The sequence below is a fragment of the Kryptolebias marmoratus genome, linkage group LG19 (assembly GCF_001649575.2).
Source record: "Kryptolebias marmoratus isolate JLee-2015 linkage group LG19, ASM164957v2, whole genome shotgun sequence".
In the NCBI taxonomy this organism is placed as follows: Eukaryota; Metazoa; Chordata; class Actinopteri; order Cyprinodontiformes; family Rivulidae; genus Kryptolebias; species Kryptolebias marmoratus.
In genome coordinates, this window is record NC_051448.1 from 5,978,150 (window position 1) to 6,005,393 (window position 27,244).

Consider the following 27,244-nt stretch of genomic DNA (forward strand, 5'->3'; position numbering starts at 1 on the left):
TTTGTGCACAATCTTATGCAATAGTGTGATATTTCGTGTGGTTTTGCTTGATAAGTTAGTGCTTAAAGTATGTGTTGTGAATGACTGGCAGCTACTATCAAACCAAATTTTTACTCAGTATTTGTAAAAGCCATTTTTATGTAGGCTAAAAGTGGTATCCATCTTGAATGAGATTGATTCCAAAAGCTAATCAGATGTAGGTGAACACTCAATGATCAAATTTGACTTCTGCAAAACAAAATGCTACTTCAGGCATGGTGTTATATAATTCTTTCCCTCCAGGCAGTAAATGAAAGGAAACACACAGCTCCACAGTACAGTACATGCAGCTAAAGTTCTTATATCCTGGCAGAAATGCCAGAGTACACTATCACTGGCATGCAGTGTTTTCCTTATCAAACAAATTTAACTGCAAATGCCACACTGCGTGGTGACATTCAGTACTCTCGTGACAGTTTCTGCTGTTTGAAAGGAAAGCTAAAAATGGTGCCCTTTAATCCCTACTCCCTTGTCGGTGCTGGCTTTTTGACTGCCTATCAAGCTAAATGACCAGCGACGCCTCCCAACTGCAGGACTGCCTTGCAGGGAGGTCTCATAACAATTAAAGCAAAAGCAAATGTCAAAACACATATAGTCACAGGCGCCTGCTCAATGGAACAGGTGGAGCAGCTGCTCCCTCATCTTTTAAAAGTGGAGGTTCATACTTGTGTCTTTACTCCCCCCATTTTTAGTTTTTATTTATTTATGGTTATTGCTCCCAGCATTAGGACAAAAGCATGTAATGTTTATTGACTCTTGTCTTTAATAACTTTTTAACTGTTGTTAAAAATAATCTCTGCTTTCTGCAACCCCCTCCTCAGCTGTGAGTTGGTTCAGTCTAACACCAACTGTTACAGCTCTTTTTGTAAGTGTTAAAACTTTGCTGCGTCTTTGGCTGGTTATGAATCAGACAGAAAAGAGTAAAAACTTTTAGTGATTTCACATCATTTAGGAGATAGCGACGAGTTTATAGGAAGTGAGAATATATATTTTTTTATGCTGCTCTGATCTCTGAGCTCATATTTAGGTGTGTGAGGCTCAAAGTGTGAGCAGTTCTGATTTGAACACAAGTCCTGGCTAACATGGCCTAAAAGTGAAAGTTTTGTAAATGTCTACTTCTGGTTTCATGTCAGATTTTGTCAGTTTGTTTGAAAATTAAATAAAGTGAAACTCTGCACAAGACCTGATCCCTGGACTCGCATCATAGCACCTTGCAGTTTCCATTTTCCCAACCAGTCATGTCATATGTCGACTATTACTCTTTGATATGAGACCAGAGGTACTTAGATTTGTCTATTCCTGATTTTGCACCTCCAGTTTATAACACAACCAGGTGCCCATGCTGATAGTAATGCTGTATTTTGTTCCACTTAGTAATTTATTTATTTATTTTTGTCATCAATGCTCTAATATCTCATTTAGGCACATGTATTGTGCCACATTGTGAGCTGTAGTTGAAAGGACTGCAGAAGGGCTGAAGTGAGAGCGTTCTGCAGAGAAGACTAATGTTCTGCCAGGGTTGTTGTCATTCCCAGCAGTCTAATGAAGGTAGTTAGATTAGTTCATGTCACTCTAAACTGCCAGTCTTTGAATAACATTTAAGACTTAATTGCACCGCCAGTGCATCAAGGCAGAATGTGATCCTTCTGAGAGCCATTTACTAAACCTGTGACTAAAATCAGTCAAACTACACTATGCTGCATTGTTAGAGACATACAAAAAGGATGATAGCCTAATTATTATCGCCCGCCGTTAAAAAGCGAAGGTGGAAAATAATGTTTTTGCCTGGGTATGTCTTATTACAAAAATATCTCATGAACCACTCGATGGATTTTAACAAAACTTTCTGGAAATAATAATTAGATGTACATCTACAACCTATTAATTTTTGGAGACAACCCAACTCAAGATGGTTGCCACAGCCAACTGACCTTAGGAAACACAAAATAACGATAACTCTGGCAATTTGATACATATTGATTAAACATTTGGTGTGCTGGTAGCTGACATTGATTTCAAGCACATATACTGAGCACTAAGATATTGAGCTAATTCTTTATTTAAAATTTTGCCAAAAACTCCTTGAAGTCAACTCTGTCTTTTAGCAAAATATCTCATGAACCACTGAGTGGACTTTAATGAAACTTTCAGGAAATTATTGTTGGATAAACATCTACTACTGATTAACTTGGAGTGAATCCAGTTCAACATGGCCACCACAACTAATCAACATTAGCTAACACTAAAAATGGCTATAAATCAGTAAATTTTACAGATACTGAGCTAAAACTATGTGAAAGTAGTTGAGAGTCATTCACAGCACATACTTTGAGGGTGAAATCTCACCAATATCACATGACATTGCACATGACATTATGTGTTTTAAGCTTTGGCCAAAACTTTTAAAACACTGTCATTTCTCAACAAAAGATGATCTTAGTCATGGGAGGACAAATTCCTACAAGGTATGCAAGGCCTTTAATTTTATTTAGAAATATCGCTACTGTAACCCTTTGCACATCTGTTGTTTGTCTTGTAATGATTGTTTAAAGCTATGGTATGTAAGGAAAAAGAACAATTTTAAATAGTTCTGCTTTTTCTTTGGTAGACCAGCAAGGATCTTTTTTCACTGTCCGGCATTTCTGACTTTACTGCTTCCTCAATGAAATGGCTAAATTTAAAATGTCTACTAAAGACTTGCACAACAGAACTACCAGCTCTTCATTTTTTTGCCATCATAGCTAATCTTTTCCACCTCCTGCTCTCTGTGCTGCAGCCCCTCTAATGAGACAGCAACCATCTCAGCTTCAAACTGGATAATGACGGCCGATCTCCATCACATGTGGAGTGGATCCTGTGCAGGCGCTGCGTCACTGACTCATCAGTTTCTGCAGAGCTAATGGACAGTTTGCAGAGGGAGTCCATGTCATTCACACAGGCTCAGACACCCACCCACCCCCTTCAAACCCACTCCCCCCCAAGGCCATAGGTGGTCTCTTGTTGAGCGCTAACACCAGAGCAGCAGATGGTGATGAAATTATGAGCCATCATTACTCATCCAGCAGATCAGATGGATGTCCTTTCGTGAAAAAGCCATGTGGGGCTATTTGCCATTTTTGTAAAGGAAAAATCCCATGGTACAATACTTTGGCTGAGAAGATAGACGGACAACAATGAGTAATATCATTTTCACACCTTAAAATATGACCAGAACACATTCGTTGTTGGTCAGGTAGATAAATTCAGTGGTATGCTTTAATACTGGACCCCAGGAAGAATAGTCTCTAGTAGATCCTTAAATAAAAACAAAAACAAAACTGGTTTTACACATGGCCAATGAAAAATCAAAATGTATGACAGAAGAGGTTTACTTTCAGCGTGCCCTTTAGTGAAAAGAGAAAAGCTGGTGGGTTCTATTTGCTTTGTTTGCACACAATTTGCGCTGTGGTTTAGGAATATTTAACATTTTGCCTCGCATGTCCTTGAATCTCTAAATGAAACAAAGCAAATCTTCTAAAAGCCAACATTTCAAGTCAAGACAATTGATACATCTTTAAGAAAAAAAAAAAATCTCTAAAAACCTTAGTTTCGTGACATAGTTAGATGTGGAATGGACTGCAAAAAGAGGTAACACTCGATCCAAAGTTCAGATGCACTAAAAACATTCAAAAAGAAACCGATTTGTGACAAATCTGTAAACAAGGATAAAACCAAACCAAAAAAGGCCAGTAAGTAGAACATTTTTATTGGTCTCTCAACCATTCAAAAACTGGACTCCATTTGCCAGGTTAATCTTGTTTATGGAGTGTGAAAACAAACAAATTTAATGTTGAAAGGCCTTATTGCTATAGCAACCAGTGGAAGATGGAGCATAGAGCTGCTCTTAAGGCAACACTGCTCCAGAAGCAAAGGCTTAGTCACCACATCCCTCAGTGTTACACACACATAACACACTGACCTGTATCTCAGCAGGCTACTGGAGTTCCCTCTCTAGCTGTCGGATGTCTGTGTGAGTGAAGGGCCGGAGCACAATGGGATGAAGGTTGGGAGTTTGTCCAATGTGGACATTTTGCATCACCAAACAACAAAAGGTGCTTCAAATACAAGGCCTTGCAGGTTTAGTTAACAACACATTGAAGTGTGTTAAAAAAATAATAATTTTCAAACTCATGATACACATACAGGTTTCCTCCTGGTTTTATCCAACTTTCTGGCTTTTTAAAGATGATCAAGCAGATACTTTCAGGGAGTAGCCGGGAAGAGTTGTATGAAAACTCAAAGTAAGCCTCTTTAAACGATAGTAAACTGCCCATGATTACTGATTTTCTGACTATAGAGTTTAAATAAACTTTCAGGTAGCATGAAAAGCTACGTCTGGCTGAAAAACATTTGAATTTTACAACAAAACCAACAATTTGAGTTGATTAAATAAAATGCAAACCACTAAATTACACATTTTATTTAGAATGGCATACTGATATATTAATGGAAAAATGGATAAAATGAAGCATTAAGATTGTGAGGTTAGCTATGATTCACAGCTTTTGTCTGTAAATCTTGGCAACATTGTGTCCATTGTTAAAATACAATTATTATTGTAAAATGCTTACATAATAAACATGGTACTAAAACTGAAAAAAAAAAAAAAAAAAAAAAAAAAGTAAAAATGCACAAGAAATTGTTGCCTATAATTTGGGTTGTCTTGGCCCGTCTGTTGAAATAATGTGACAAATCTAATTTGTTCTTTGCATTATTTATATATCAGCAAAATAACTTTCAGGTAGTTTCCCAGTAGGTCAAGAAATAGCCTAAAACTTTGTTAAAATCAAAGATCTTATAAAGGCTTCACCCTCTGAATCTCCATTAAAGGGTCACCCTGAGGGTCCCCACACCTTCGGCCATTTTTAGTTTTTTCATTCTTCAGTCATATTTCTGTTCATGACATAAATATGTTTACTTTAAATGTGCATATTTAAAATCTGAGCTTATTAACATCTCATTATTTGGCTGCAAAAGTCAAAAGTTAGTCTACAACTAATACCATTTTTTCATTTTTTTTTTAGTGGACACTGTGTCGATGATAGAGACAGCAAATCCTGCTTGAGTGTTTCCTCTGCTGTCTCTGTGTATCCAGGCAACAGCAGACCACCACGATTATTACATCATCTGGCAGAGAAGCCTCCCATGTGTTAATCTGGAAGCAGCACTTAACGAAGCAGGAGCAGAGTTCATCACGTATGGAGAGAGAGGAGTGGAGGAGAAGGCAGAGGGCTGGGCGGAGGATTTGTGTGCTTCAACACAGCGGTGCATGCACTTCTTCTTCTTCTTCCTCCTCTGCGGCCTTCACCACAGCACCAGAAGACTGACTGATTACGAATTTGCAGCGATTTACAGAGGAAGAATTTAATCGATTTGATGTAAACGGTTTGTGACCTCTAATGGAGAAGTGTTGAACTGCAACAACTCTAGATGAAAAAGTTTTGCTCCCGAACTTTGATTCCTTAAAGTTTGTCTCTATATTTTATTTTAGAGTTAGCTTTTATCCCTTTTTTATTTTTTATGTAAAAATATTACATATTGACCATCTCCTTATGATTATCAAGTGTATCTGCTCGATGATTTTTATGATTTTTTTGATGATTGTAATGATTCTACTAATGTTTTTATGATCTAAAGCACTTTGAATGCCTTGCTGCTGAAATGTGCTATGCAAATAAATTTTTACTCTTTTTTTAAATCTTGCCAGATGTTGGGCAGTGAAAGTCAGAGCACTTTTACTTTTAGAGTTTAGAACAAAACTTTAGCTCGGTCGCTTCAAGATGTTTAGAGTGTTTTCTTCCATCAGTCGTTTCTTTGAATTTTTGATGGCTTGCTTCAGCTTTTTGTCCTTAAAATCCTTCTTTGAACTTGAGATCAACAAAAGATTTCCTGTCAAGCTGGATCTAAATTTGTCTAAATTCATTCAACTATTTTTTGTACTTTTCTTTATAAAGTTATTTAGACTTTTCTGTGACTCTAAGCTCTTTAAACAGAAATGAATTAAACTAAATTAAATATTGCTGTGAGCATATTTTACTGACACATTTTCAATCAGAAGGAATTATTCTGGGGTTGAAATATAACCGTATGATAGTCAGGATGTAATGAGAGATGGACGTTTTTCTTTGCTGTATTTGTGCATGGAGTTCATTCAAAAATAAACAGAACATTATTGGGGTATGCCAGAAAGCAGGTTTATGTGAAAACTCAGAGTACATAACTCTGAGTTTAGATAAACTCTGAGGTTTTTGTTCCGGAAAGACATGGAAGTGAATCTGGGTCTATCGCCATGGTAACGGATACTGATTTTAACCTGTTTGCTGGCAGGTTTCTATAAGAAACCCTGAGTTTCTACTGGTTCTCCTCCCACCTGAAGCAAGCTGTCTGACATGAGTTATCCTTTTTTAATTCAGCCTGACTGATATAGAAGCAAAATTACTTCATAAAGCCTCTCGAAATCCTATCAGTTTGGTCCTTTTTTTTTTTTTTTATTCCATTCAAATACAAAAGCAACAGCTAGAATTCATAATATTATTCCAACATCTTTCACCTGTGAAAGATGTTTCCTTCTCTGTTCTTTTAATTCAGAATACAGTGGTGCAGTATCAGTTTCTAAGTGCTGATGATAATAACTAAGTAATGTTGAGAGAATAATTGGTGTTCCTTAGTTCATTAGATAAAAATCACACAGATATAAAGCAACAACATCTGTTCAGAGCCAGGTAAAGAAGAACATGTAGACGTTTTTACACTTTACGAGCTATTTAAACGAAGTATCATCTAAAAAATAAACTGTGTTAGAATCAAACTTATCATTCTGTAGTTTGACACAAAATCGTTTATAGGCAGAAAACCACCAGAAAGAAGTAAAAATATTCAAAATTTCATTAAATCTACAGTTTACAACTTTTTATTACAAAAATACCAAAGTTATTAAATGGCAGGCCATAATTTACCATTTAGGCATTTTTCTGTTATCAAAATCAGTTTATTTCTTTGAGAATTTCATTTCACAGACATGTTTTTTGAAAACATGACTTTTTTTTTTCCCCAAATCAACATTTTTACGAATAACCTTTTTTAATTTTTTAATGTAGACTATGTAATTTAAGTAATTATCTACAATTATATAAATGTTAAATAAGTCAAATTATTGGAAAAGAAATCAGTCTACAGGAATTAAAGCTCTTGGGTACTTACAGCTGTACTTGTATCTGGTAAGTACGTACTCAGCGTACTTCGTATTGAAAAACCGATTATTTTTTGTTTCGTTTTTTTTCCTGTGGTTGTCATGGTGAATCCGTGCACACTCTTAATTCATTCTTAACTCAAGGTGAAGAGAATCAGATGATCAAAATCATTGTAATCCAAGCAGAAACCCAGAGTTTCCCCACTCGAGGAAGTTAACTCAGAAGTAACGGATGAACATCTTCTCTGGAACCCCCCAGATTTACACACTAACAGTAAATTCTTTAATATATTTTTAATATATTTTTCAATATATATATACCTTGGTAAAATAAGAATGCCTTTAACTACTTTCTCTGACTGATAAAAGAATAAATTAAACAGGAATGTGGGGGTAAAATGAAATACTGCTTTAGTTATATAGTTTAACAGCAGCATGTTGCCATTTATAAACTCAGGCCAGATTTATTTTAGGATATATGAACAATAATAAGGCAAAACAAAACTACAACAGCACTGAAGTATGTGGGGACTGGTTAAAAAGGAAACAGAAAACGAATGATTCAGGAATCCATTTGTGCTCCTCCTGCTTACTTGCACCAAGTGCTGTATGAATAATAAATTTAATGCATCACACAGACTAATAACTAATGCTGTTAGTCATGGCACCAAATGACTCTTCCTTAGTCACTGATTAATCAGAACCCCAAAATAAGAGACCGATTCCGTGCGCAAAATGTCACTTAAACGGGCGCTGCGTGAACAAAACAAACAAAATTGCAACTTACCATGATGACAGATAAAAACATGAATCAGCCCGATCCATCTCAAATTTGCATGCAGTTCACAATGTGGAGCTTCTCAACGGTCTTTTAACAAAAGATATGTTAAAAGTTGCCCGAGTGTGGGCAAAAGAATCAGTAGGAGCCCCAAATGCAAAGCAATATAATGAGCCTAGCATCCCTTGAAGGAGTACAAATCACCTGCTGCCCTTTATGACAGTTTTAAACTAAAATCATTTTATTCTAAGAAGAAAGTTAAACCGTCCACATTACCTCTTAGACTGTGAGATCTTCTGAGATGTGTTGAGAATGACTCAACTACAACCCTATAAAGGTTTTACTCAATCTCTGTAGAACTCTGTAACGTTATAGCCATTTTTGTCTTGGCTAAGGTCAGTTGGCTGAGGCAGCCATCTTGAATTGAGTTGACTCCAAATGTTAATGAGTTGTAGACAAACATCCATTGACTACTTTCTGAGAGTTTTACTCAATTCTGCTCAGAGATTCATGAGATATTTTGCTAATGCTACAGAAAAAAAAACACACATGAGCAGAAATATTATCACCTCATTCGCAGTTGGCAGCAGGTGATAAAAATCATGCAAAACACAGATAAAACAAGCTCTTTTACAAATCAGATAGCCAATATCATGATATGAGATCATTTTTTAAGTCAAATAAAATATTCACATATGGTGTAAACTAAAACAAAGGTAATTTATCAGTTTTGTTTTGTTTCTGTTATGTCAGAATAAAACCTGATGACTTGTGTGTAAATTCATAAGAACAAGTCCTCTTTACATTAGCTCCACACTGACTGACTGAGATTTTAGACCAAAATCTTCCCATCTCAGTTTACATTTACTTTTTAAACTGCTCGATGTCTTGCTGAGATGCTTCAATCTGTTGTGTGCGCGCACAAGAAGCAGTGCGACTGTCACACTCAAGTGTGATTTGTCAATGTCTGACATTCAGCAGAAGCTGTCTCTTCTAAAGACGCCGAGAGCACGCTGCAGCGAGAAAATATTCAGTCAAGATCCTGCAGTGGGAGATAATGCAAACACAACTGGGTGTTCCACATGGAAATGTTTTCTATTATGTTCATCTGCAGATACAGCAGTGAGCTTTTGTCCTGGATTCAGAGCGTTGCTTCCAGGAAGGAGTTACACAAGTTTGATGTACAAAGAATGCACAAATTTACTAAACTGAAAATAAATAAAGACTATAGCAACAATGAAGGAATACAGGTTGAGATTAGAATCATCTTATGTTGTAGCCATTTTGGTCAATTCTCAAAGCAACATTATGTGCAATCTCGTATGATATTGTGAGATGTTAGCACTCAGAGTATGTAACATTTGTAAAAATGACAGAATTATGTCCGTTTATGTGTTGACTAATGTGGATTAACTGAGGTAGCAGTCTTGAAAGGGGTTAATTAGTTTAGATTAACTTCACATCCAGTGATTACTTCTTGAGAGTTCCATTAACATACATCATGAGATATTTTTCTAACGCTACAGAGAAACAAACAAGCACAGAGAGGTACGAGCAAAAACATTATCGCCAAGGAAGTCTTCATGCCATTAAGACAAACACCAAAACACAAACTCACTTATAATTTCTGAGTTGCAAAAAAAGCTGTCTTTCAAAGAATATTTTGGGGGGTTTTTTTTGTTTGTTTGTTTGTTTTCAGCTGCAGCTAACATGACAGATTCAGAATTTATTACAATCACCTGCTCATAAAATCTCATTTCTCCTTCACAAACAAAAAAACGCCCAAGAAACTGAGGCAGAAATGTTGAACACAAGACGTGACAGACAGGAACAGTACTGGACACAAATCCACGTGACACACTGGAGGAGAGGTTTGTTATAACCTCCACCGCTGATGGACAAACTTCTAACTTCAACACTGACTGGTTGACAAGGCTCTCTATTCTCTAAAAGCCAGAGTATGCTGTTTAATGTGCGTTCATCACCATAATGCTAAACTCAAACCACAGACAATAGGTGGTTTTATATAGAAAACATTTTTAAATCAAATACAACACAAAAATCTAACTAGATCACTCAAAGAACTTAGATACTGTAGAAAATGTTAGTTTTGGTTGTTTCTTCTTTTTACTAATTAGGAAGTTTTCCTTTTTCTGACTGTTTTTAATTCCTTAAAAATGTGTCTGCTAAGGCTAAAAGCTGATTCAAGTACTTAAAAAAAATCTAAATCATAAAATCTCTCCTTTACTCACGGAACTAATTACCAAAGAGTCGTGTGCTGGCCTAAAACTCAGACACTGAGCTAAAGTTTGGTGTGGTAGTAGCTGAGAGTGACCCACAACAGATACTCTGAGAACTAACAGATGGTGTGAGATCTTTGTTTGAAACGTTGGAGCCTGTCTGTCTGTTAGCAAAATATGTTATGATCATCTTCAGAAAGAATGGATGTGCATCTACAACTGGTGAATGTTTGGAGTCAACCTGGTCCAAGATGGCTGCCACAACATACCTCAGCCAACACGAGAATGATTTAAAGATACAGATACTGAGTTAGAATTTGGTGTTGTAGTAGCTGAGAATAACGACCCAACGTGCACTCATTCCCAACACATAACTCTAAGCGCTAAACGATCAAACAACAGCTTTTTTTTTTTTAAAACCTCCGCATTCAAGGATCCTGTACACATTCGTTCAAGAAATGCTAGTTTGATTTGGATATTGTTTTAATGGACTGAAAGGTAAAATAAAATGAAAGATTGCTGTAGCTTTAAAAAGGACCAACACTAATAACAAACACACATCAACTTCACTTTCCATCACATTTAGAGGTTGAAATTATGTTCTTTTGAAATTAAAAAATGGCTTCAAGGAGGTATGACCTAAATCCTTTCAAAGTGACAGACAGAATGAATCATCTTAATTTACATCAGGAAGTGTTCAACTGGAAGTACCTGAATGAGATTTTTAGGAATTTGCAACCAAACACATCAATTATGTTGCTTTATGAGACGATGAAATTTTTGATTTTTGATAATACTGTCGTAAAAACTTGGAGAGGAAAGGAGTTTAAATTCCTCAGCTCTCCTTTTTCTTATCACACAGGAAATAAACGCCTGGATGTGAATTCAGACAATTACATTTCATGGCTAAATTTAGTTTTTTCTTTACAATTTTGTGAGAATTTTTTATATTTCGAACAAGAGATCAGAGTTTCCCTCTTTGCTTTAGAACTTGGTGAAACTGATTGCAGCTATAGTAAAAAATTTTGCAGGTGCAGTGTTTTACAGAGGCTCTCCTCTCTCTGTAATGATTTTAAAAATGTCTCTAAATGATCATTTTAATAATGACACGTCTGCGGTCTGATCTAAACCTCTGACAGGTTGATGCCAACACTTTCACTCCCTGTGTGGGATGAAGTGAGGAACTCCAGACGAGCTTCAGATTTTTCTATAATTAGTTTTGAATTAAACTGTCACCACCAGCAGGGTGACAAACATTGTTGTCAGTGTTCTCACCTCAGCCATGTGCCGTGACACATCAGAGCGCAGGCCGCGGTCTTTAAGCCTCTCGCGTTCCTGTGCTGACAAACAGACCTGTCTAATCCGAATGCTGCTTAAACGCCTCAAATAAACTCAGTAATTAGATTTCATTTAAGCCCCATCGTTCACAGAAAAAAAAGTCTGATCTTTTGCTGAGTTTAAATGTCACCTTTATAGATTTCCTTATCAGGAGTTTTAAAATGATGGCCTGTTCTGTTGATACCCACTGAGCAGCAGATGAGATTTCAGCGTTGAGTCAGACTCTTATAGAGCCTGAACATCTCTGACTAAATTTAGCCCAAGCAGTTTAGTCCTCCTAACTTAATTCAACAAGGAGCTAAAATTATGTCAGACACGAAACTCAAGTCTGTAAATGTTGCAAAAATGCCAGAGAGCACCAACTGGGATGTTATCGCTTGATTAACTTTTTAGTCACCGATATTGTGGTTCTAACAACAATGTCATCAAAACTCAATGCATAAGAACAGCCCTGCATAGAGATTGTTGAAAGCCAATGCTTATTTAATCGTGTCAGTCTTGGCTAAATTTATTGGCAAAATGGAGATGTCAACTGAGTGTCCACTTCCAGTTTTAGATGTTTATTAATCTTTTACTTTTAAACCAAATTGAGAGTGATTTTAATTTATGAGCAGTCATTTAGAAGTTGTTTCAACACAAAAATGTTGTTGGGTTGAGATTGTGATTTTATTGTTTTTGATAAAGTTCCTGTTTTAAGGTTTAGTGTTCTGGATTCTTGCAGGCGGGCTGATCAGGGTGTACCCCTCCTCTGACAGGTGGAGACACGCACCAGCTTCCTGCGACCCCGAATGGACGCTTCTCTTGTTCATTCATAAATATGGGTTTATGAGAATTGCAAATTTTGTTTTTATTCTCATTTTACGCAACATTTTCAGTTGTAGTTAGTTTTGCTTTCAACCTTGTCACACACCTGTTTACCACCTTTGTCATTCATGTATTATTTCTTTATTTGTGATTCTTGAATTCTTGGACTTTTTTTGATCTTCAGATTCTCATTCTTTTTTTTTTTTTGTTACTTCCTTTGTTTGGTTTGTCAAGATCTCCTGCAGCTCCTATGGTTTCATTTTTGCTTAACAAGTGCTTTTAAAATTCCTCCACTTGTGTACCTCCTCCTTGTTAGTCTTGCATTTAAGTTTCTCCCTGCATTGTGACAGGTACCAGCCATGTATATATGCATGAATAAATACATATTTATTGTAAATACTTAGATTTAAAAAATACAAACCATTAAATGTTCCTTACAATGAAAGTGATAGTGAAGTGAAGGGTTTACTGCGCAGCCAGACGCCTGCTTGCCAGCAGCCTCTGAGAATGAAGGGAAAAAAAAACAAAAAAAAAGCTCTTCCATAGGTAGTTTCCAAGAAGGAAAAGCCTTTTAATTAAAAGCTGACTGAAGATCAGCCAGAGTGTTTTAATACTCCAATGAATGTTTTTTCTTTTTTTTTTTTTCTAAACTCTAATTTTAAAAAGAAGTCTGTTTTATGTGAAGCAAGAATAAAACTCTGGCAACAGTTCTTACCACCAATGGATCTTAAAGTTAAAAAAATAAATAAATCTCGGATTAATCATTGAAGAAAATGAAGTTTGGACAGCAAAATGCTGTTATTTAGACAAATATCGGAGCCGATGTGATTCTTAAACTCCTGCTTTTCACAGGTGTTCTGAAAAGTACGTCTTTAAACAACCTCTGCAGCACCTCTCACATGTTTACCTGTGAGGTGCAGAGACCTGACATGACAGCGAGCGTGTGAGCTTCCAGCTGCGTTCACCGGTTAACCTGAGCACCCCCGCCACACCAGCGCCGGCGGTTTATCCTGTCCGCTGCACAGAGGCTGCCCTTTTGGCCTGGTTTTACACATTAGGATCAGCACACCGAATTCCCTGTGAGGACAAGCACCACCTGGCAGAATCTGGCCTGTGTGAGTCAGAACGCCCCGGTCATTAACACACAGCAGGTATCGTGCACTGGCGAGGGATCAAGTCAGAGTGGTAACAGTATTCTTAATGCCCAAACACACACACACACAGAGTAATGATCCTATAAATGCTCCCCAGAGTGAGAATGAGATTACTGCTGCCATTCAGCTTCTTCACAGTCCAATCTCCACTCAAGACATCCTCCCAAAAAGCATTTTAGAGTTGTAAAAAATACTAAATGGAGATCTAAGCTGTCCAAAGACATCTTAGCTACATTTAGGTAAAATTTGCTCTAAAAGTGAAAGCTTTAAAAGGTGTCTAAGGCTGGCTGTAGGCACTGAATACAAGTAGATGACTTTTTTTTCAATCTAAAATACTCAAGCTCCCTGTGTTAAATCACCTCTCTTAACCTACTGGTTTAATAGTCACACATCAATATTGCTACAGTTATATAAGACTTTTTACAGAAAGTCTGAGGCATTGTTCAATTTGTCCCTTTTATGTCATCAGTTTTCTTCACATCCTCTTATCCATGGTTGGGTTGCGGAGGTAACAGGTCCAGAAGGAAAATCCAGACTTTGCTCTTCCCAGCGACACTCTCGAGCTCCTCCTTGGGGATTCTAAGGCGTTCCCAGACCAGAGAGGATATATAATCCCTCCAGCATGTTTGAGTTTACCCCGGGGTCTCCTCCCAGTGGGCCATCCCTGGAAAATGTCCAGAAGGAGGCCTGGCCACTCTTTTAAGGAAGCTGATTTCAGCTGCTTGTATCTGGGATCTTGTTCTTTGGGTCATGATCCACACCTCATGACCACAGGTGATGGGTGAAACATAGATGGACCAGTAAAATGAAAGTTTTGCCTTTCGGCTCAGCTCTTTTCCACTGTGACAAACCGGAGCAACAGCCTCATTACTGCAGACGAGGTCCTGATCCAACTCCCGCTGTACCTAGCTATCACTCATGACCAACAATCCCAAATATTTCAAGGAGATATGAAGTTTAAAGGTGGATCCGCAGCAGGTTGACTTCAACCACTCATGACTACAGAAATCACACCAGGACAGTAAGAACGTGTCTCAGGCCCAGGTGGAAAGTGGGTTGTGAAAGGAGCTTATGACAATAATTTTTTTTCTTGTTTTCATCTGCTAGAAAAATATAAATGTGGTAAAACCGTCTTCATATTACCCAAAACTGTCTGTTTTTCAACTCAACCAACTGGAAATCACATTTATGAAATAACTTCAATATTGGAGACTAAAATGTGAGAAAAAAAAAGTTCTAAGATGTTTAGACTGTAAATAAATCCCATCCTTCAGTGTTAAACTTACTGTTTGTGTGCTCTGTCATTTTAGACTAAGTTGTGCATTTTACTTATTTTCAGCCATTTGTGTTGCATATAATATAATTTATCAGGAGTAAACTGTGTCTGTGTGCATACAACTTAAAACTGGACCAATTAATCTAATTAGTCATATTTCTTCTTTATTAAAGTTACCAGAAAAAACTGTAGGCCCATGCGCTTGATATAAATACTTTATTTTTTGTGAACCATTTTGTTTTGTTTGTATTTGGGATTTTGTGGGAACGGCCATATGGAGGCTTTTAGAAATATGAGAGGAAAAAAAACGAACATAGCAGATAACCACCCTCACAATATTTACGCTAGCAATGTGATACTTTTTAATTCATTTTAACAACTGATAGTAATAACTGGTAATTTTCTAACAGTGTATCTAATGTGACAACAGTGTGAAATTAGTAACACGTGCAGACGATTATCACATCAAACTGTAACGTCTATCTTGTCTGCAACTTTAATTTCTTTCCTCTGGCTCCTGATGCTATTCAGCTGGATGGTTTATTCGAGTAAGAAACCCACTTTACAACCTTGTCAGCTGAAAACTTATGAGATTGTCTAATCCCTGCTAAATGAATCTGGTGGAGATTAAAATGCAGTCAAGAGGAGAATCAACAGTATAACAGTAACAGTATCAAATTAAGTATATAACAGATTACTTAAAAAGCCCAAAGCATTAATTGCAATTAAAAGCCAGAGAAAATATATGTCCTAAACTGCTTTTAAAAACTTCAGCAGAGGGGCCACACTTGATTGTACAGTTTTGTGGCTGCTGCAGCAAAGACACGATCTCCCTTCTAACTATTAACGTGCAGAAAAGAGTAAAGTTCTCATGCAAAACAGTAAATGTTCCCTTATAGAAAACCAAAAAGGCCACAACAGGCCTATTTCACAACAGATATTTTTAGTGCAAAGCACAGGGAAAGCCCAGGTGCATTATTACTTTCTGCAGGTGTGCACGCTGGTTGTTCTGTAAAAATATTTGCAAGCAGAACTTCCTCTAAATGGAAAACATTCCTCATTAATTTACCTGTGTCTTCCCAACTTTTTCAAGTCAAGATGTCTGCCAGGAAATGGGCCTAATGGAGGAAGAAGAAGTGTAAAGAGTGGGGCGGGGGGGGGATGCAGGACTTCTGTGCAGAATGCCTGGATTTTTTTTCTCAGCGTTTTGCCACAGAGATTGTCTCTATTAAATGCTACATGAGCTGAATTTATAACAGGATTTTCTTGTCACGTAGACCACTCAGAGTGAGGCTTGAACACACACACAAATTTACAGGACTCATTATTATACAAGCAGCACATTTCGCTGCCTTATAATGAGTCCTGTGAGGAAAATTTTTTCTTAACATGTAGTTCCCTGTCACTGATTGGTCAGGCTTGGTCATTAAAACATCTTCGTTAAGTCTGAGAAAAGATTGTGGCTTGTCATAAAAGGCTACCTTTTACAGTTTTAACCAATATGTTGCCACATGTGGAAATAAACACTGATACTTCTCACTATTGCCTGTCATCTCCTTCCCCCCCAAAAAAGAAAAGAAATTAATTCAAGATAGTTTAAAATGGTTAGAAGCATAAATAGCTGAGGGTCAGTTTTAGTGTTCTAACAGAACTAGGCAGTAACATTCTGTCAGGGAGTCGAAGAGTGGCTTTAACCTTCAAAGAGACACAGGCTGTGTATTGACGAGGAAGAGTTACAGGATTAGAAATGCTGTTGCTACAGGGATTGCCCCAGCCTCTCTACAACAGGAACTCTGTTCAGGTCTGCTCTGAACCAATCTGTCAAGGCAGAAAGATCCTTTTCGCAGCTATTTTGGACACACTCCGTCCCTGTGGTAGCCTCTTTGTCTGGCCAGGAATCACTTGTCACCTTTGTCAGCACGTAAGCAAGAACCACAGGAGTCTGCTTTTGGCTTTAAAGCCCGGTGGGGATACTGTGACTTTAAACTTAACATCCCACATGTAGCTCCCCAAAAAAAGATGCAGGATTTTTCTCCTGTAAGATTGTACACTCCAGGTTTTACTATTAAACTCTTGTTTCCTACATTTATGCTGTCATTATCACTCAGTGCCAAAGGCAAAAAGCGATAAAGTTTTGTCAATGTCTTGTTTGTACCACCAGCAAAATGTCTCATGAACCACCACTTGGATTTTATTGAAACTCTCACACAGTTATCACTGGATGTACAAGTGAGTCAACCCCATTCAAGATGGCTGCCACAACTAGGCAACCTTAGCAAGCACAAAAATCCCTAAAACTCAGCCAATTTTACAGATAATGAGCTAAAATTTGGCGTGATAGCAGCTGAGTCACCCACAACACATACTTTGAGAACCAACATCTCGTGAGATCTCAAAATACCACAAAAATGTGCCTAATGTTGTTTTCAAGGTTAGATCAAAACGGCTATGACCATCCCTTCTTATCATGAGATGGTCTTACTCTAAAAAGGGGTGACATCATTCCTTCAAGGAATGCCAGGCCTTTAATTTTACCTACAGTTTCTTTATTTATCTCCTCCTAACCTCTCTCACTAATGGAGCTCCCTCTTCTTAGTGGCTTTTTTAGTCTCTGTCTTATTCACCACAGTGTATCACACACACACACACATACACACTACAGTAGCTTCTTTAAAAGGTGCACACACATATACATACACACACACACACAAGTCTGATCATTCAGCTTCTTTAAGTCACTCAACACATTGCGCATTTGTTACAGTGGGGCTTTAGGATTAGCAACTACAAGAAAGACACACCAGGAGAGCAAACAACACACAGATACACACACACACACTATCATGCTGTGCAATCACAGTACAACCATTTAATACTATTACAATCGCGCACACACATCCGTCACTTTCAAAGGAACAGTACGCCTGTTAACACACCGTTAAATCTCACACACACACACATATGAACACGCTGGCCCAGATCCATCTTATGAAGAAGCACTGTTTGGAGGAATGTACAGCAGAACAGGAGAGGGGAAAAAAGCTACAGCTCCTCAGTATCTCCATGGAAACAAGCTGGAGAGAGCAGCATATCCCGCTCAGCGTACTGTCAGAGACTGAATCCAGTCCTCATTAGGGAAGCCAAATCACACCACACACCAGGTGGTTGATTCTATTTTTAATTGCAACAGCTTTTTCACCTCCAAAACACACACACACACACACACCTGGATGAGGGGTTTCCTCACGGTCAAATATTAATACACTCCAGCTTACTGGACTTCAACACTAAAACATCTCTTGTTAAGTGTCTTATTATGTAATGTTCAATCCCAATGTTGATGCTCATTATTGATTTTTTTTTTCCCGCAGACGCCTCAAATTTAAAGGTTTCACTTTCTGTATCCTGCACAGATATGGGATGTGGAAAAAGGGGAAACGTTTGAGTCGAAAGGTTTCTGGTGACGCTCAGATAAAAAAAATACAGAAAAGCTACAAATTCAGTTCAGATGAACCCTGAATTTCTAAGAATTGTCTGTCAATTCCAAAACCCGACAGAGTGAAAAGCTTGAGAGTGGGTTGAAAGTGACACTTGCGGTTGTATTTGTGTGCTACACGATGCGGTGCAGGGCTGAGGCGGCTTTCACTGAAGACACTTTCAAACTGATAGTCAATGACAATGAGGCAGACTGCGTTTTCCAATTAAAGCTGCAAAGAAATTCAAGATTCGAGTTGCAGAGCTGTTAAAATAACTCATTTTTTACATTCGCAGAGGTTTAAAGTGTACAGACTGGTGCTGCTTTCTTTCTCTGTTGGCCCCATGATGAGGTCATCATTCATATTTTTATGTTTTAACTGCTGAAATTTCTGCTATTACCAAATCTGGGCAAGAGAGAACAATTTTCCACATGTTCTCTGCAAAATCCCACTTGCATTTTCAGTGTTGCCTTTTGATGCCCAAATCCAGCTCACTCCTCTGAATGCTCTCTATATTCACTCCTGTACTCTCTGAGACACCCACACAGCTTTGCTCACTACCTAACATGGTACTGTACTTGGACGGGTTAAAACCGGTAACTCAACTTCTGGTCGTTTCCATCTAGTTTCTCCCAGTTTACCAGAACTAACTGTACATTAGAAGGGCCAGGAAGCACTGAGATGGCAAAGGTTAGATCAGTTTAATAATCACTGAGAAAGGGACAAAGATCTACAGCAAAAATTCAAGTAAAGTGTATTAAAAGAACCAGCTGATTAAAATAATTTAAAAAAAAAAGATACACAGGGACAATAGCTTTTGGTAAGAAAAATATACTTTTTTGTGCCAAATTTAAATTGAAATAATACTATTTTATGTAAAGCGCTTCGTTTTTTTTAAAATCTCAAAATAGTGTTAAATAACATTTTTTTATTACTTAGTAACTAAACTAGAATATTCTTAGTTTTGGAGCAAGAAGCGTCAGATAAATAAGTCATGATGACATTTTTTGAATTATCATTTCAGTTTGGGAACAAAATGTCCATACATTAAAGGCCTCACATTTCATTGAAATAAAGCAAACTGCCCGCCACCTTTCATGGCAGAGTTAAAGACAAAGATCCTCGTGTGTTGGATGGCGGAATCGTAGATGTTTTGGTTAAACATTGAAAGTTAAGTTTTGTGCAATCTTGTGCATTATTACGAGATGTCACAAACACTGTTAGCACTCAGAAGTATGAGTTGTGAATGTCTGTCAGCTACCAACACATCAAATTTTAGTTAAATATCTGTAAAATTTACTCAAATATAGCTATTTTTGTGTTGGCTAATGAGGGTTAACTGTGGTGGTCATTTTTAATTGGGCTGACTCCAAAAGTTAATCAGTTGTAGACGTACATTCAGTGATTGCTTTCTGAAAGTTTCCTTAAAATCCATCCTGTGGTTGGTGAGATATTTTGATACCAGACAGACAGAGTTCACACCAAATAATAAATGTGAAAATTTTAAATGAAGACAGTTTAACAGATCCTCTTCCTGTCATCTGATGCAAACGGCAAATTAAGAAACTTGAGATGAAGTGAGCAGAAATATCAAGGTGACACATTTGAAAGATGAGTGACAAGATGAAGAAAGGATGTGAAGTTGCAGCTCTCAGAGATCTGATTGGGTAGGCTGTTAAAAGAGGAGCAAAACTGCTCCTTCATGAAGAAGAAAGTTAATTGCAGGATCCCAAAGAGGTGTCATTTCCTGACATGGCTGTCACCAACACCCACTGATTCAGAGGACTTGAACTAATTAGAGTTTTTTTGTATTAAATCAAGATATAGTCTGTGGAGACAATTCAGTTTAATTACGGTTAAAAATTAAAAAAAACTAACATTATGTAAGAGTCAAATGTTTAACGTTTGCCTCTGTGGAGATCATAAACTGAGATCAGCTATCATAAAAAATAAAAAAATCAAGTTTTGTTCAGCAAAATACAACGATCTCTATTCTGGTTTTATTTACACATTAGGCCTTGATCATCCTGTAAAAAGGCAACAATAGCTCAGAACCGCTGATACAACAACATGTAAGATGAGTTAGACATGACTGTGTGCTGTGTCACTTTCCCTTCAGCAGAATTTCCTCCTGTCTTTGTTACTGTCCTGCTCTGCATGAGGCAATGAATCAGTCTGCCAGCTGATGGGAAGTTAATCCCTTCACCCTGACCGCCAAACCTCCACAAAGAACCCGACAAAAAATCCCCTGAAGAAATGCATATCACTCTCTGCCTTTCATGCAAAGATTTTCAGTTTATGAGTTGTAGCCGTTTTGGTCAAAATTAGTTAAAGATCGAGACTTAATTGACGTCTTTCAAGCAATATTGTGTTAGCTCTCAAAATACGTTTTGTTAATGACTCTCAGCCACGACCACATATTGGTGGTAACAGACAGCTGACTCTAAAAGTTAATGGCAAAGTTTAAACAACAGATGCTATCTGACCAGTTAGTGCTCTGAATATGTGTTGGGGGTGACTCTCAGCTACCACACCAAATTTTAGCTCAATATTGATAAAATCGTCTGCGTTATAGCCATTTTTGTGTTTGATAAGGACACTTAGCTGTGAATCAGGTTGACTCCAAAAAGTTAATCAGTTGTAAATGTGCATCCAATGATTGCCCTTTGGCAGCGGGCAATAAAGATTCAGTTAACCAAATGTAGAGCAGCTTAGATAAATGGAGAAGAAATGAACAAACAGCATTTTAACGGAACAGACTACTATCTTTTTTTACACAGTCCTCATTTTTTAATGTACAAACAAAAAGTAAATAAGTAAATGAAAGATTAGCTGCGATATATTGACCAAAAAAAAAAAAAAATAAAAATATCTCTTTCTCCCATTTTTTTATAAAGGCTCAAAACTTAAAAAAAAAAATACCGTAAATGCCATAATATAAAATTGATTGTATAAATAAGACAGTGTAGTGGACGCTGGAGTGGTAACATTCACTATGATTCATTGATGCTTTTACAGTAAAGAGCCAGCCAAAGCAAATCTAACCTGAACAGAAATTTTAACACCTGAAGAGGGCAAAACAACATCTGGAATGAGGTTTTCAAAGGTTTCTCAGATACTACAGGGGGTTCAACAAAAACATCGAAATTTTCTTTAAATGTATTGCAGCTATTGAAAGATATATAACCAAAGTCCACCCTATGGGTTTGTCTGTGGTTTTGGGACCTCAGTTTGATTTTACGCAAACCTGTTTTTGACTTAAAATGTGGCTCGTAATAGGATTAATCACTCAGAGCTTTTTATGGTTAAAAATAACATCAAGGGAGGATGTTACCCCTTGAGCAATTTGAGATTATTAAAAACAGACCTTCGTTAAAAAAGGTTTGGAAACTATTTTTGTTTTTTAGCCTGTCTTGTTCTGACAATTACCCATCATGCAAACAAGATGTCTCATAAAAAAAACTCAAGCACCAGGCAGAATTTGAACTTAGCTGAGCTCATAACTGCTGAAAAACATTCAATTACTTTATTCCCTATAGTTAGAATATCAAATTCAAAGCCATGATTTAGTTAGCTTAGATTTTTAATGACTGAAAACAGGGTGGCAGAAACTGTCTCAACAAAATTACGCTCCATGTTCATCTGTAACTCACAGAAGTTTTTAAATTGACCAGGAAAAACGTTAATTGTTCATTTTAAAAAAGGCAAACTTTTGTTTTTACACTAAATTCTCTTTACAGAGCTAAACTGACAACAACCATCCAAGTTTATCAGAAATTAAAGCAGCGTCAAATCGTTCCCTTGACAATCAAAGCTGCATGTAAAAACCGGTTAACCTTAACTCTGTGACTCTTCTATTAAAAGACGAAAAATGATCATTTTCCTGTGGTAATGCACTCTGTCACCTCTAAGGGCTGCTGATGACGCTTTCCACTCCTCTTCCAGCTGAATGAAGCATTTCACAACGCCGGCGTATCTGCCGGAGAATCAAAGAGCGAAAAAGCCGCCAGGGAGCTACGAGGAAGCTGAGACTTCTGTTCCTCTGAGATGCTCCTCTGCATCGCAACGCCACGCATGACAAACGACCAGCCAGACAGCGTGCTGAACAGGAAGGCAGCCCGGTCTGTGTCTGCACAGCTGTGTGACGGTGTCTGCATGTATATGTGTACAGTGGGTGACAGTTTCAGATGGAAATCCAAGCTCACTGATGTCCCTTTTTTTTCTTAAAATCACTTTTCACATATAAAAAACAGCTTAGCGTGATATCTGTATTTAAATACTGAATAAATAAATGGTACTTTAAGTCATACCAACACCTATTTGCTTTTTCTGCAAACTTGCACACATTTAGGAGAGTTTTTTTAGTCCAGTCAAACAGATTTGGATCTTGCTGCAGAGCCAGCTAGTCTCCATTTCTAATTCTGACACCATTAAAAAGAGTATATGTTTAAAGGATGAAGGTGATGAATCCTCATCAGTGTCACTTACAGGGTTTGGGAAGTCAAACCGGCATGTGATTGAGAGACTAAAGCACTTGCAGCATTTCACCAGCAGGTTTCCAAAATCATAGGATGATGGAGGAAGTTGTCCAGCACCCCCTCATCCCCCTGCTGTCCTCTCCCATTCCTCAGTAATTACCCTACCCACTTTTTCTTTCTTTTATGCATTTTAGATATTCTCAGTTCTATTAAAGATAAAAAAAAGACAAAAAGTGATTTTTTTTTCCCACCTTTTTTCTTGCAGCCAAACGAATTCATAAAAATGATTATATAACTGTTGTTACCATAAGATAAGACAGATATTTTAAAGGCATTGATTGTCTTGATGTGTGGGGCAATGAAATGATCAATAAAAAGCTGTTCAGCCACACTGTCAGGCTGAACCCCCCCCCCAAAAAAAAAAATCGAGGAGCCTGGATTAAGAGGGATCCCTCCCATCCTGCTTCATTCTGTTCCACACGCCTACAGTACATGGAAGAGAAGCTGCTTCCCCCCCCACCCCAAAAGTGGAGACAAATGCATGTGCCCTCTGAAAGCTTTTTTTTTTTTATTTTCATCGATCACAAAAACGGAACACCGGTTACCTCATCTGCTGTGGCAACTTGTCTTCTACCTGTTAAATTCACATGCATGCACGGCTGCAACAGTTCTACAGAAGATTTCTTGAAAAAATAAAAAAGGTGGAGGGTAAAATAAGAGTTGAAGCATTTTCCTGGATCAGACTGAGCCTTTCCTACCTTGCAGTGAGTCTATGTCCCAGAGACATTGGAGCACATACGCGGTGCGTCTTCACACGATGACAGGGAAGCGGCTGATAGTCATGCAGAGGTGTGTCTCATCAGAAAGGGGAAAGCAGGATTTTCTCCTCTGTTCTTTCTGTTCCTTTCTTGTGTTTTCCAAAGCCCTCAAATGAATGGATAGGACATAGGAGGAGGAAGCAGAGGAGGAGGAGGAGGAGGAAGAGGAGGTGGAGGAGGTGGAGGTGGAGAAGGAGAAGGAGGAAGAGGAGGAGAGGGAAGGCTGAGGAGGGAGCAGTCTGCTGGGCTGCTGTGGATCACCTGGAGCAGTGTTGGGCTCCGCATTTACTCCTCCACTGCAGCAGTGCGAGGCAGCGGCGCGAGCTGCATGTTGCTCCCACGGATCGTTGCAAAACAAGGACGTGGAGTTTCCCCATCGGCTGGATTCAGGATTCTGCAGCTCAGCAGCTCCACACGCTTCTCTCTCAATCAGCATGCACGCTCACGCCGTCTCTCTCTTCTCTCTGCATTTCTGCTTTTAAGCATTTGCTTCACACTCGTCTCCCTCGAGACACGGGATTCATAACAAGTCAAAGACATGTTGCTAATTATTCAGCCCTGTGACCTCACATCGAACGGTGCATGTGGTCATACATCTGGTGCTTTTGATCACAAAATGTTAGACTTCTTAAAACACCAACCAACCTGAAAGGTTCTAATGACATCCTGGTCTTTCAGGTCCTGTCAGGAAGCTGCTTAGATAAAGACCAAACATGTGTCCTGTGCCATGAGGGATAATCTGGTCATTTCTGAAGTGATGTTCTGTTATACAGTTGTCAATAGTTAGCACCTTATCAGCCGTGACATCAGTCATAGAGCACAGAATATGGGCAAAAGGGCAGAAGTCTTCATCCAGGCTTGGCTAATGGCTAGCCAAACAAGGGCCTTTTTTTATCATTTTCTAGGTTTAAGAAACAACTCTTTCACAAAAATGACCTACTGTTGTGACAGAACACGACATTAGTTAATATTAAACCTCTACACGTTTGCATGACAGTTTAGTTTGTCACTGTTTTCTCAATTAAACACCATGTTACTATGCAAATGTACGTGTACTGACCGAGTACAGACCATGTACACTCACCAGCAAGTTTATTTCTACTTGTTAACACAAATAGCTAATCGGCCAATCACATGGCAGCAACTCAATGCGTTTAGGCTTCTAGATGTGGTGAAGACAACTTGCTGAAGTTCAAATTAAGCATCAGAATGTGCATGGTTGTTGGTGCCAGATGATTTGGTCTGGTATTTCAGAAACTGCTTATGAACCGGGATTTCCCCCAAAACCATCTGTAGACTTTACAGAGAATGGTCCAAGAGAAAATGTCCAGAGAGCGACAGTAGCAGTAGCTCAAATATCCACTTGTTCCAACCAAGGTCTGCAGAACACCATCTCTGTACCCACAACATGTCCAGCCTTGAAGCAGATGGGCTACAGCAGCAGAAGACCACACTGGGTGCCCCTCCTGTCAGGTAAGAACAGGAAATTGAGGCTACAATTCATATAGACTCGCCAAAATTGGACAATAAGAAATTGGAAAATCATTGCTGGTTTTATGAGTTTGGATTCACTGGACTCCAATGACCCCCCCACCCCCAGTCACCAGATCTCAATCCAATCGAGCAACGGAGGGATGTGGTGAAACGAGAGATTTACTACATGAAGGATCCCTCCCATCCCGTTTCATTCTGTTGTCAACTTGTCTTCTACCTGTTAAATTCACATGCATGCACGGTTGCAACAGTTCTACAGAAGATTTCTTGAAAAAATTTTTTTAAAGAGTTGAATCGTGAATATGGAGCTGATACATTTTTAACATTGGCTAATGTAGCATTCTTTAACATCAGTATATTGTTTTTGAGAAACAGTTTGTTTTATAAGCCTGAAAAACAATAAACAATATGCCCTCGTTTGGTTAGCCTTTAGCCTAGCCTGGAGGAAGACTTCCACCCTTCCCTCCACACTCCGTACTCTATGATCTCAAAATTGACCAGACTATCTCTTTAAACTTAATTGAGCAGCAAGCTAAAACTGACGGTTGCCCTTCAGGTCAGCGGAGCACCACCTTCAAACTAATTACAGCACCGGACACTCAAAAGATCTAAAACCTCCTCTTATCCAAACCAGAAGCATAAATTTCACCGAGCAGCAGAGCACTTGATCTCCAAGTTAAACTGGCCTCAATATTCCCCTCACGTCCTTCACCCGCCTCTTCGTCATCCCACAGCAAAGCAGAGCTCCGAAAGGTTGAGAGACAATCTAAGGGGCGGGAGAATAAATACAGATTTGGGGACAGGATCGCATTGATTTTAGGCTTAATGTAAGCCGCAGTTGTATTCTGAAAAGCAGAGATGCAGACGAGAGATAAATGAGTGCTTCTCCTCTAAAAATGAAAATGATACATGAGCAACAGATGATGCAGATAAAAAAAAAGATTAACACGCAAATAAGCAAAGCTTTGCATATAAAAGATATCAAATTAGTTGTTCCGCTACTTAAAACGGTGTACAAAACTGTGGATTGAAAACCACATTTTCTGTTACATTAGCTGCAAACTTGGCTGAAATTTTTTAAATCTAGATCACAGATAACTACATTTACTTCATCACTGAGGGCACAAAAATCTAGATTAGACCGTTAAAATGAGAAAAAGGACGTAATCAAAATGTTTATTTTAGCTGGTTTTATGCTTGTAGCTTTTCTCTAAGGGAAAAGTTAGAAAAGCAAAAAAATTAAAGGCCTAGAATCCCTTTAAGAAAAGGGTGTCGAGTTATACAGAATCAGTTTTGGTCAAATCTTAAAAATAATGTTAAGCGCAATCTCAAGCAATAACGCAAGATCTCGTGATCTGTTAGCGCTCATAGTATGTGTGAGGAATTACTCTCATCTAATACTACACCTAATTTTATCTCAATATCTGAACTTCTTAACTTTTGTTTTTTTATAGTGAAGTAGCTGTTGTGGCCATCTTAAATGGGTGTGACACCAAAAGCTAATCACTTGTCGATGTATATTCAAAGATTTCTCTCGTAAAGATTCATTAAAATCTGTCCAGTGGTTTAGGAGATATTTTGCGAACAAACATACACACAGGCACATTATTGCCTGCCTTTCATGGCGACGGGCGATAAAAACTAAGCAAAAAGTCAAAATCTTGCTATATGTAGTTAAATGTTTAATTCACTGTTCTAATAATCCCATAAATAGTTTGTTTGAGAAACATTTAAATCTAACCTAAGACGGATTATAAAGGAGTTAATGGTCTTTAAATGCACCTAATATTTTAGAAGACAAAAACAAGCACTGCACTTGAAATGAAAGGAGTTTCTACAAATTAAACCATGAAAGATAAAGCTGATAAGAGAATAATTTGCATTAAGTTTTATTAATATTTCAGTTATACTTCAGGTGATAAAACGTTGAGCATGAAAAGCAGCCTAAACATCTCCGTGTGATTTGTGTTGTAATGTGAAAGTTAAGGAGTTGTGAAGGGGTTAAAACTAAAGGACTTATTAAAGCAAACAGTTCCACCTAGTGGTGTAATCCTGCTCCAGTTTAAAAAACACACAACAAAGATTTCACATCCTTTTAAATCATCTTAAAACCTTAAGCTC

General features: G+C 38.0%; 1 protein-coding gene across 3 annotated transcripts in view; it reads right to left on the reverse strand.

The window, feature by feature from the left end:
* LOC108233450 (disks large-associated protein 2) overlaps nucleotides 1-27,244 on the reverse strand; it is a 114,155-nt gene that overhangs the window by 83,385 nt on the left and 3,526 nt on the right. Inside the window, exon 1 of one of the 3 annotated variants that reach the window (XM_037981659.1) lies at nucleotides 23,570-24,018. The exons of the other annotated variants lie outside the window; for them this stretch is intronic. The gene's annotated coding sequence lies outside the window, so the exon portion shown is untranslated. Of the gene's footprint in view, nucleotides 1-23,569; nucleotides 24,019-27,244 lie in introns of those variants that run through there. 3 annotated transcript variants of the gene reach the window in all.